Below are 12,236 nucleotides of genomic sequence, written 5' to 3' on the forward strand. Positions count from 1 at the left end.
CTTTGTTTTACCAATACGTCCCTACTCACTATGTCCAACTCCCCATTGGATCATGAAAGACCTACACAAACAGGAGCAAGCTGACTATTGTGAAGGGCTGTCAAAGCACAAGATGACAAAATAGAAAAATAATTTTCCTTAATCTTTCAATTATAGTGACTTTTAGATATTACAGTAACATTAGTAGGGAAAAGTTTTCAGACAAGTATAACTTTGACTTGTTTTGTAAGCTAACATTGTTTCTTGAAACTCTCAATGTACAGAAAATAGTCTGTTAGTACACAAGTAATCCCCAATTTTTTAGTGGGGTGGCAGGTGGCCTAGTATTCTACATCCACTTACACGACAGCTTACACAGTACTTGCATCATGTATTTGGTCCATACTCCCACTGATGGAAGTTGTGCCAGTTAATAAGAGGACTGAACTTAACCCTATATGCTTTGCTCTCAAGGGCAGCGGTTGTAATGGGAATGTGTTGGCATGCTCTTTCATTATCTGTGGAGGACTCTGTCTAGTGGATTTTGTTTTGTAGTTGAAGATGTGTGGCTGGAATGAGTAATGTTAGGCCTGTAGTCTGCCAGACAAGTACAGTACTTCCATTAATGCAGTAGCTTAATCGTCATGTAGGCCTCATGCCAAAATCGACACATTGCTGTGCTGTCTTGTAACTGTGAGGTGGTGTTTCTGTACTCTGTTCACTGTAAGAAACGAGAGAAAGTGGTACATAAGAGCCTGAAACTCACTTTATTTTATAAAGAAGAATGGCTACATCACTGGATTGGTTTTCACTTTAGGCATGAATAGCTTTATTTTAAGGCTGTCTTGTTGTGTAGTCTACCTCTGACTTGCAAAAGCAGTAAAACACATGAGAACTCTAATGATATGCTATAGTAAAGTTACACAAGTTCTGGGTGGGGGTAGAGAACCTGATACAAGATGTATTTTTCTTCCAAAGTTACTTATACAATATCTGTACAGCTACCTGGTGATCCTTCTGAACACTTCTATTTCTGGTCAGTAGCACTGGTCAGTTTCTCCCATTGATCACATGCTATCAAAATCCTTGTCTATCACTTGACTAGTCTTGTATCTGGCCTTGATGCTTGCGGCCTGGCTCCCCTCAAGCCCATTCAAAATGTGGGTGCAAAGATAAGAACATAAGTGGCCATACTGGATCAGACCAAAGGTCCATCTAGTCCAGTATCCTGTCTTCGGACAGTAGCCAATGCCAGGTGCCCCACAGGGAATGAACAGAACACGTAATCATAAAGTGATCCATCCCCTGTCGCCCATCCCCAGATTCTGGCAAACAGGCTAGGGATACCATCCCTGCCCATCCTGGCTAATAGCTATTGATGGACCTATCAAGATAAAGAGGAAAGGCTTGATTGTCCTTCTCCCCTCCTCACTCCATCCTTCAGTCTTTTAATTGGCTTCCCCATCTCCTGTCACACCATACACACCTCTACCCCGATATAACGTGACCTGATATAACACGAATTTGGATATAACGCAGTAAAGCAGGGCTCTGGGGGGCGGGGCTGCGCACTCTGGTGGATCAAAGCAAGTTCGATATAACGTGGTTTCACCTATAATGCAGGAAGATTTTTTTGGCTCCCGAGGACAGCGTTATATCGAGGTAGAGGTGTACAAACTTACCCTGAAAGTCCTTCTCAGTTTTGCTCGTCTTTACTCAACCTATGATGCTAGCCTTAATACTACAAGAATTATACCATCTTCATGCATGAGGGGTAGCAAAACTTCCTGTCTAAACTTGTAAAATCACCATATTTTCCTCCGTCATTCCTCAAAACGTACCTGTGTCCTAGTAGGTACTGGAAACCACAGTCTGAAAATTACTAAGCAGGTAGAGATTTGTAATTCCAGTCCTTGTCTTGCCTAAGAACTGTGCATATCCTGTCTGTTTCCCAGTCTCTTCCTCCCTCCTGTCTCTCTCTTCTCCCCCCCCCCCCCCACCTGTTTTATGTTGTCTATTATTCGACTGTAAGCTTCTGGTGTCAGAGACTGTTTACTATGTCTGTACAACATCTAGCACAATAGGCCCGTGATTTGGCTGATCGCTAGGTGCTAGCACAATGTAAATACATAATAATGAGCTGCCTATGTCTTTGAACAAAGTTTTTTGTTTAAAAAAGGCCTCTTTTGAAAATGAAACACTTTACATAAATCTTCTTAAGAAGAATCATTGTGCCCTTTCTCTTAAAAATACAGACAAAAACTAAACACCAAAACAAACTATCAAATACTATTAAAAACCTTGTCTAGTTTTATTTTTCAACCAATTCTAATAGGACTCTAAAATGGAGTAAATGTTTATGTAAGGTGGGCAGAGTTGGTATTAGAACTCTTATCCTCAGACTAATAACTAAAATATTCAACAAAATTATATTAATATTGAATGTAAAGTTTGTAAGCATCTGAAGGCCCAGAAAGTAAAGAAGTTAATGAGTATATTCACTTCGGTTTCTTCCTGTGAATTTTGAGGTGCTGTTTGGCATGGGTAATGGCAAGAAATTCATACAGTTATGTTTCTTCATTCAGAGAAGTTCCATAGTCCTAATAAAATTAATTGGAGGATAACAGATTTAAGCAAGTCTTTTGCATAGATCAGCTACTTGAGTGCCTCCCTTCTTGCAACTCATTGAGAAATTGATCTTAAAGAATCAACAATGGCAAAGTTTAAACTGGAAATATATTTAAGTAGACTTTTAACATGAATTGAAATTAGATCTTGTTGTTAAACGGTGGTGGCTTCTTAAATCCCTTTCTCATGCAAGGAATTAATTGGAAATGTTACTTACCATCTGTGATGAAACTGAAGTAATCCATAGATTTTTAAGATAAGCCTGGGGTGAGGACTTAGGTGACTGTAAAATGCTGTGAAAATGCTTGTTTTACTGAAGATATAACAATGTTGGATATTAAATTGAGGTTAGTACATCTTTTGAATTTACTGGACATCAAATAGAATATGGCAGGTAGAATACTTACTGAGGTGTTAACCTGAAACTGTAATGTAGGCCCAACGAATGTTTGTTCTTCTCTTGTAACACAATGCCTTTTTCTTGGAAATCCCCAAATGCTTATTCTGCTGAACTTTAAAGTTTATGCGCTAAAGGGTTTGTCAACACAGGAAAGCTATACCAATATAAGCTAAGGAGTGAATTGATACTGGTGAAGCTTCCCATGTGGATATACTTTCTGGTGTGGTCTAGCTTTGGTTGCTGTGCAAGGAGTTCAAGCTAAACCAAAAATAGCCATTCTTATTTCAGAATAAATGTCCACAAGACCAGTTATACAGATTTAATCTTTAGCTGATACAACTTTCTTGTGTAGACAAGTCCTATATTACTTTTCAGGGTGGATTTGATTTAAATCACTAGTCAGGAAGACTTGATTTAATCATGGATTTCTACAAAAAAGTGTATTCTTGTTGGCTGTTATGACCTTAATACATAGTCTTCACAATTCAGGGATAGATGTAGGTTTCATTTTTAGAAGGTACACACTATATATTTTTTTAAGTGATTTATTTTGAAAACCTTTCAGATTAGTTTTACAGCTATATCAGAAAATGAATGATTGTTTATTTCATTTACCAAAGGTAAATGAAGCTGATAGTTCACCTCCCTATGACTTCATAAATATCTCCAATTCAACAGGTTAATGATTAATATTTGAAGGATTTTCTTGCCATGCTGTATTAGGAGGAGAACATCACCAGACAGACATTTAAATTGTTTTATTTAATTAAAACAACGTTATGTATTCAACAGCAAACCTATAATATTTTAACAAAACAAGCATATGAATTTTTGAATTTAGTTAAACATTCAAGTTTTTGTTAAAATTGTTTTTAACTAAAATAGTAAATCGAATATTTAAAAAAACAAAACAAAAATTAAATCTCCTATGTCAGCTAGGTCAACATGAGAAATTTAAAATGTTGCCTTCTGCAGCTAACTCAGTTGTCTTCACCTTCATGTTCCTGTTTGTTCATAATCTGGAAAAGAAAATGGATAGCAACTCTCCAATGTCTTGTCTACACTAGGAAAATGCATCCTATTAAATGCCTTACACACATTTTAATATAATTTAGCATAGGCAAGGACAAGATGTGTATAAAATGACAATCATGCCTTAAAATGTTAGTTAACTTCAGCAAAATATGCAGAAGACTGGAGGAGAGTAAATGTTGTATCTATATTTTAAAAAGGCCCTAGTGGTAATCCAGAGGATTGCCAACCAGTAACCCTTACACTTGCATCTGGTAAACTGGTTGAAATAATGATTAAAAATAGAATTAAACACCTGAAAGGTGTGTGATAGGGTCTAACAAGCATGGTTTGTGGAAAAGGAAATTGCATCTTGCTAATCTACTGGTGTGTTCAAAGAATTCTGATAAAAGGAGTGGATAAAGGAAAACCAGTTGATCTAATTTTAGATTTTCAAAGGACTTTTGACAAGGTCTTTTACAAGAAGCTGCTAAAACTAAGTGCTCCTGGGGAAGAAAAGTATTGTCATAAATCAAACTGTCTGGAAGAGAGAAAACAGAGTAGGAATAAATGACTAATGTTCATCATAGCAAAAGGTTAAATGTGATCCCCAATGGCTGCAGATATCCTGGAGCAGCTGAGAACACTGAATTCTCTGCATCATCCCAGACTCTGCAGCTGAGTGCCACTAGGTTCCACGGTAGGTCTGTCTGTATATTTATTAATAATCTGGAAAGGAGGTGAGCAGTGAGGTACTAAGAAGACTGAAGTTCTTCAGAGGGATTTATAGCTGTTGAATGGGCAACATGATGGCAGATAGAAGTTTGGTGTTGATAAGTGCAAAGTAATGCATGTTGTATTAAAATTTGAGCTATTCATATGCTATACAGAGTTCTAAATTATTTGTGGCAACTCAGGAAAGGGATCTTTTCATCAAGCTGTCTACAATGATACAAACTTCTGTTGAATAGGCTGCTGAGGTCAAAACTGGCAAACAAGGTGGTAGGAAGCATGAACAATAGGATGGAGAATAATACAGATGATGTCACAAGGTCGCTATATAAACAGTAGCATACTCTCTTTCAGCATACCCTGGTCAACCCATTTCAAAAAGGATATTGCAGAATATGAGGGCGTTCAGACACTGGTGACAAATGATTAGAGGTGTAGAAAAACTCGCATGAACAGTAATTGAAAAAACTTGAATTTATTCGTCTCCTTTTTAAGGTGAATAGAGGGGGGACATAAGTGTGTATGAAAGTGACGAATGACACAGAGAATGTAGATCTGGGGCTTGTGTCCTTCCCATCTCAACACAAGAACAATGGGGCATTCAGTGAAATTGATAGAGTAATTTGTAACCGATAAAAAGAACTCATTTTTACTGAATGCCTAATTGTCATTGAGGCCAAAAATTAATAAGAATCAGAGGTGGATAACAATATCCCAGGGTAGACAAGGCCCAAGTGATCAAGTGACTTAAACCTTCCCGAATATATAGACAGCCTTACGTTTTACAGGCATAACTCCTACTATTCCAGTATGAGTGGTTTTTTGTTTTAGTTTAAATCCCTTCCCATATGACACAAACTACAAAGAGCTGGAATAATAGTGTCTATACTGGGGATTGGGTGTGGGGTGTTATACCAGCATAACAGTTTTTTAAATTACACCTTTGGCTAAACCGAAAACTTTCCCATGGAGAGAAGTCCTTACTATGTGCCTGTAAAATGATGATGATACTGACTTAAGGCATAGGCTATGTCTACACTACAAGCGCCACAGTGGCACAGCTTTGGCTATGCTGTTGTAGCACTTGTAGTGTAGACACTACAGCGACAGAAGGATTTTTTTCCATTGCTGTAGTAAAGCCACCATGAAGGCAATACCTAGGTCAGTGGAAGAATTCTGTCTTCGATCTAGCTGCATCTACAGTGGGGGTAAGATCAACTTAACTAAGGGCACTCACAGCGCTCTACATCTGCGAATTAAACCAGTGCTCGGAGACCACAGCAGGGAAAGCGCTGCAGTGTGTTCACACTGTCAGCTGCAAGTGCACTGGCATGGCCACACTTGTGCACTTGCAGCGGCATTGGGAGCGTGCATTATGGGCAGCTATCCTACAGAGCACCTCTTCTCATTCTGGCGCTGTGGCTTGTGGGAAGGGGGCGGGTGGGTGCAGGATATTCTAGGTTCTGTCCCAACACCCCATGATGCATCGCTTTGCATCCCAGCAATCCCTGTGCTTCTGTCCACATTTGGCACCATCTTTCAATGTTTTTTGTACTGCGTGCTCTGTCTTCCCTTTCCGTCTGCGGGAATGGATCCCAAACTGCTGAGGACTATGCTGATGGGTCTTGCCAGCACGTCACGAATTGTAGTCGAGTTCCTCCTTAAGCTACAAACTGACAGTGAGGAGTCTGACGATGATGTCAACTTGCATAAAGCGTACGGCATGAGATTGCTTGTGGCATTCACGGACATGTTTACCACTGTGGAACGCCGCTTTTGGGCTCGGGAAACAAGCACTGAGTGGTGGGGGATCACATCATCATGCAAGTCTGGGATGACGAGCAGTGGCTGCAGAACTTTCAGATGAGAAAAGCCACTTTCATGGGACTGTGTGCTGAACTCGCCCCCACCCTGTGTCGTAAGGACACAAGATTGAGAGCTGCCCTGCCAGTGGAGAAGTGGGTGGCTATTGCAATCTGGAAGCTGGCAACTCCAGACAGATACTGATCGGTCGCTAACCAGTTTGGAGTGGAAAAGTCGACTGTTGGAATCATGCTGATGCAAGTTTGCAGGGCCATTAATCACATCCTGCTCAGAAGAATCGTGACTCTGGGTAACATGCGTAACATTGTGGCTGGCTTTGCACAAATGGGTTTCCCTAACCGCGCAGGGGCGATAGATGGGATGCATATTTCAATTCTGACACCAGCCCACCTACTCTCCGAGTACATAAATCGGAAGGGGTATTGCTCTCTGGTTCTCCAGGACTTGTGGATCACTGGGGGCGTTTCATTGACATTAATGCAGGCTGGTCCGGAAACATGCATGACGCACACAGGCCTGTTCAGGAAGTTGCAAGCCGGGACTTTCTTCCCAGACCAGAAGATCACTGTGGGGGAAGTTGAAATGCCCGTTGTGATCCTTGAAGACCCCGCTTACCCTTTAATGCCGTGGCTAATGAAACCCTACACAGGGAGCCTTGACAGCAGCAAGGAGCGGTTCAACAACAGGCCGAGTTGGTGCAAATTGACTGTGGAGTGTGCTTTTGGCTGTTTAAAAGGCCGCTGGTGCTGTCTGTATGGGAAGCTGGACCTGGCCGATGACAACATCCCCACGGTTATATCTGCGTGCTGTACTCTCCATAACATTTTGTGAAGGGAAGGGTGAAAGCTTCACTCAGGCATGGACCTCGGAGGTTCAACACCTGGAGGCTGAATTTGAACAGCCAGAGAGCAGGGCTATTAGAGGGGCCCAGCTGGGGGCTGCAAGGATTAGGGATGCCTTGAGGGAGCAATTTGATGCTGAAAGCCACTAGTAATGTTTGGTGCCCTGCACAGGAGTGAAGTGCAATGGTTCCAATGTTAGTAGGAATCTGAGTTTGCTACATATGATGCACTGACTTGCAGTGCCTGTTGCTTTCCTGGGCTTCGGTATCTTTTACTTAATGCAATAATAAAGTTTTCAAAGCCAAAAAATTCATTTATTTAAAATTTTTTTTTTATTGAAAAGAAACACAACTACTTGGGAAACAGGGCATGACGCATCTGTGCTGTGTGGGATGAGGGAAAGGGGTGGAGTGGGGAACGGGACAGTTGGAGATTCATGTACGTCCTGTTATACTTGGCCTTCCTGTCTGGAGTGCCGTGCAAATGTCAACTTATTTAATGGTGGTTGGATTGAAATATAGAGTCTGAAAATTCCTCTTCATTTCATTGGGAAGTTGTCTTCAAGAAAATCCCATAAGGCTTATGGGGTGGGAGAAAGCTGGCTGAGGTTGAAAAATTCTGTGGGATTATTGGGTATTTGACTCTTTTTTTTTTTTTTTTTTTTTTTTTAAACAGAACTTTAATATTGTGAACACCCATACATCAGAAGTTTAAGGTGACTAAACCTGAAAAGTTCTCTTGCTAGTTTTATCATTGTATAAGCAAATTGTGAAGACCTCTACATGTTAAGTATGCAAGTCAGATAATGATTAGTGATCATTAATACTAATCACTCATTTGCTACATAAATCAGCAGCTTTCACAAATTTAAAAATTAGTGTTGAATTCATTAGGCAAGGGCTTAATCTAAGATTGAAATATAAGTTATCTATCTTTGCATAGGATACATTATTAGGTGCACTGCACTGTGTACCTTATGCAAGCGTCTAGATTCCAGCAAACCAAATCCATCCAATGACTCACAGCTTTGATTCTTGAATAGTCCATTACAATTGACTGCACACTAGCAGTGCTCTTCTCCAATCACCAATGACTCTCTATTCTTTTCCAGCTTCTGCGGAGTTATTTAATTTTCTTATTATCTTCTAATAAACATAACACAAACCTTAATCTCATCACTTCGTTCTTGTCAGATAGACAAGACTGAAATTAGAATCTAGTGTTTCTGATGTCCACTTTCAAATATGTTCTGTTTAAATACTTCAGAAGTTTAAAAAATGGAAAGTGTGGTTTTAAAAATGTCATCCAGTTGCTCATTTTCCTTGAAATGTGGGTTTTTCACAACTGTACCGAACCATTTTCATGGACTAACAAAATTCATCATCGCAGTGGACGAATGAAATTGGCTCCCCATACATGTTGATGTCAAATTTAGAGCTTTAAGAAAGGATCTTTCCTATATGTATGAACTAAAATCATGTCTGCCTCAGTAAGGCTTTGGGGTTAGTCTTTAATTACAGTAGTATTTTGAAGAATGAGGTGATCTTAACTAAAGATTTGCTGTCTTGGCCTCTAACAAACCAGATAATTTCAGTATGTCTTTCTGTATTTAAAACTTCTAATGAAGGTCTGGATTAGAAGACTTTGTTATGCTAAAGAATGCAGTATACTACACATTCATAGTAATTTAGGAACAAAAATGTAGCTTTATGATATGAGTGAGGCCAATCTTCATTATTTCTAACTGCATGGCTTATAGATTGCACTTGAATTGCAGAGGAAGTGCTTAAGAAGATCAAAACAAAAATACCAGGATTTCTTTGCTTCTTATTGCCAGTAATCAGGGTTGTGTGTGATGTGTGGTGTTTTTGAAAGCCAAGCAAAAATTCATCTTGCAGCATTGACAGATTCTTGTACCAACTGTGATAAAGTTGGCTAATTTGTAGCAGAAACTTGAATGCATATTTGCTGGTAAAACTTGCTACTTTATGGGTATCCAAGGATATGTGTACATGTACGGCACTGCAGTGCCATAGCTGTACTGATGCGGTGGCACTGCTGCAGCATGTCTGGTGAAGATGCTGCATGCCGATGGAAGAGAGCTTTCCTGTTGGCATAATAAAACCATCTCCACAAACGGCAGAAGTTAGATTTGCAGGAGAAGCTGTCCCACCGACGTAGCGCTGTGCATATGAGCGCTTGTGTCGGTGTAATTATGTCGCCCTGGGTGGTTGTTATTCACATCTCGAGCTACATAAGTTATGCTGACCTGTGGTAATGTAGACATAGCCCAAACTTTGCTTGTTTGAGGGTTACCCTTTTCTTTTAGGATATGTGTTCAGTGCATAATTAACTTGGCTGATCAGCACCCAAGTTAGCCTAGCTCAGGTGTGAGGTGGAAAGCCGTACCCCAAGCTACTGGCCAGGTCTACACTACAGACCTATATCGGTATAACTATGTTGCTCAGGATGTGTGAAATACATACCCTCTGAGTGACATAGTTATACCGACCTGACCCCTTGTGTAGACAGCATTATGACAGTGGGAGAGCTCCTTCTTCTGACATAGCTATCGCCTTTGGAGAGGTGGATTAACTATGCTGATGAAAGAAGTTCTTCCTTTGGCATAGGAGTGTCTTCACTAAAGTGATGTGGTGGTGCAGCTGCACGGCTCTACATGAAGACAAGCTAACTGTATCCTCGCTAGTGCTGTACTTCCCTGTGTGTCTGGGGTCACATTCCACAGTTCTTTATGCTGAAGTAAGCTGAGCTGCTCTGATTCCTTCCCAGTGAATTATGGGAGAGCTTGTCTGTACTACAGGTACATGGGCATGTGTGTGTAACAGGATGGCCTACTCCTTTTAAGGGCTGGGGTTCAGGGAGCAGCTGGCCCTGTTCTGGAAAGGAGCCCAGCTGGCAGGTGCTGGGAATCATGTGACCCAGTTGGAAGCATTTAGTGACTGGGGCTGATAATTTCCAGCCAGGGGATTTAGAGAAGTGCCCCAGCTCTGAGAGGCAGGGCTTAAGAGAGGGCTGGGAGCACCTTCCTGCCCTCCCTCAGCCTCCCTCTGTAGGCTGTGTTGAAGAAAGACCTGTGTTGGGAGAAGGACCAGCATATTAAGCTATCAGACGTTCTTAGTTGGAGAACAGGACTGTTGCTTTTTGTTCCAGTTTCCTTTTGTTTAAAAAATAAACAGAGATGGCCCTCCAGGATCAGGCTACACACTGAACTGGGTGCGGCCAGTTGTTTGTCCCAGCTGTTGATCTGGTCCTCAAACCTATGGGGGCGGGGTGGAGAGGGGAATTATGAGAAGGCATTGGACTGTCACACTCCAGTGTCTTGACCTTTGTCCACACTGCAAAGTGGGAGGGTTACCAGCTCAAGTGAAAGACCTTTCTTGGCTTTAACTAGCTGAGACAGCTTGTTTGGGTGGAAGCACCACTAAACTCAGATGAGAAGGTTTTGTGTGTGAATGGAAGGTGTGGGGGGTTGTTGTTAGGGGTAACACTTGAGCAAGAGCATGGGCTAACTCTTCAGTGAAAACATTTTTGCTGGGGAAATTGATCTGTTTGCAGATCCCCTGGCATCTCTGCCAAATGAGCTACTTCAATTATTAGCCATGTGTGGCTTTGTCTCAGGTGTTCCAGCACTTGTGGCACTGAGGCTTATGTGGGTTCTAGCATTGCAGTGTAGGATCAAAATGCACAGGTAGAAGTGTGAGGGTAAAAGTAGCATGCTTCTTCCTTCTGTTATGTGTAGCGTACTTTATTGTTGGCTATTAATTGTTCAATTTGAACACTCGATTGAAACACCCCTCTTCTCCCTCGTCCCAAAACCACTGTGATGCAACTAGATCTTTCAAGAAGTAGGATGTCTTCACTCAAGCTTCTAAATATCTATTTAACTTTAGGCATTCTCTTTAATAAATAAAATATTTTTTGCTATATTTTTTTTTTTTTTTTTTTTTTTTAACCTCAAGTAATGCCTTCATACCAAGTCAGGCTTCCCTGCATGTGGCTAGAATCCTGCTTGAATAGTTTAACTTTTGGCAACCAATAGCACTGGTCTACAATTTTTGAGAAGTCGTCTGCTTCAGAGATAAAATGTGCTATTTATTATTTATTTTGATGTGCTGAATTCAAATATGACAATTAAAACAACTGGCTACTGTTTCTAAGATATTTAAGTTTTTACATTTTATGTCTGTGTATATTGTGTAGATAGTAGAGTTTTAATCATAAATTGTAAACCTAGGTCTTTTCATGTGTTTACGGTTGCTTTTCATGATAATATTTCACCTGTCCTGTTTCTGTAACACTTTAAAAATCAGCAAAAGGTTTATATAAATAAAATTTATTATGAAACAAAAGGCAAAAAACTTATGTACATAGTTTAGTCCTATTCGGTGTCTACTCGGCGCTTCTTGGCTTGTCTCTTGTATTCATTAAATGGAGCGTCTCTTGTCACTGTCCAGCAATAGTCTGCAAGCATTGATGGGCTCCATTTGCCCTGATAGCGTTTCTCCATTGTTGCAATGTCCTGGTGAAATTGCTCGCCGTGCTCGTTGCTCACTGCTCCGCAGTTCGGTGGAAAAAAATCTAGATGAGTGCAAAAAATGTATCTTTAGTGACATGTTGCAACCAAGGCTTTTGTATGCCTTGAGGTATGTTCCAACAACCTGTAGTTGTCTGCCTTGTTGTTTCTGAGAGAATTTATTGCCACTAACTGGAAGGCTTTCCATGCCATCTTTTCCTTGCCACGCAGTGCATGGTCAAATGCATCATCTCGAAGAAGTTCACGGATCTGAGGACCAACAAAG

General features: G+C 40.6%; 1 protein-coding gene across 1 annotated transcript in view; it reads left to right on the top strand.

Annotated features, from left to right (window-relative positions):
• The window catches only part of CTNNA1 (catenin alpha 1), a 221,136-nt gene that overhangs the window by 862 nt on the left and 208,038 nt on the right, over positions 1-12,236 (top strand). The gene's annotated exons all lie outside the window — the stretch shown is intronic.

Source organism: Trachemys scripta, chromosome 8 (genome assembly GCF_013100865.1).
Source record: "Trachemys scripta elegans isolate TJP31775 chromosome 8, CAS_Tse_1.0, whole genome shotgun sequence".
In the NCBI taxonomy this organism is placed as follows: Eukaryota; Metazoa; Chordata; order Testudines; family Emydidae; genus Trachemys; species Trachemys scripta.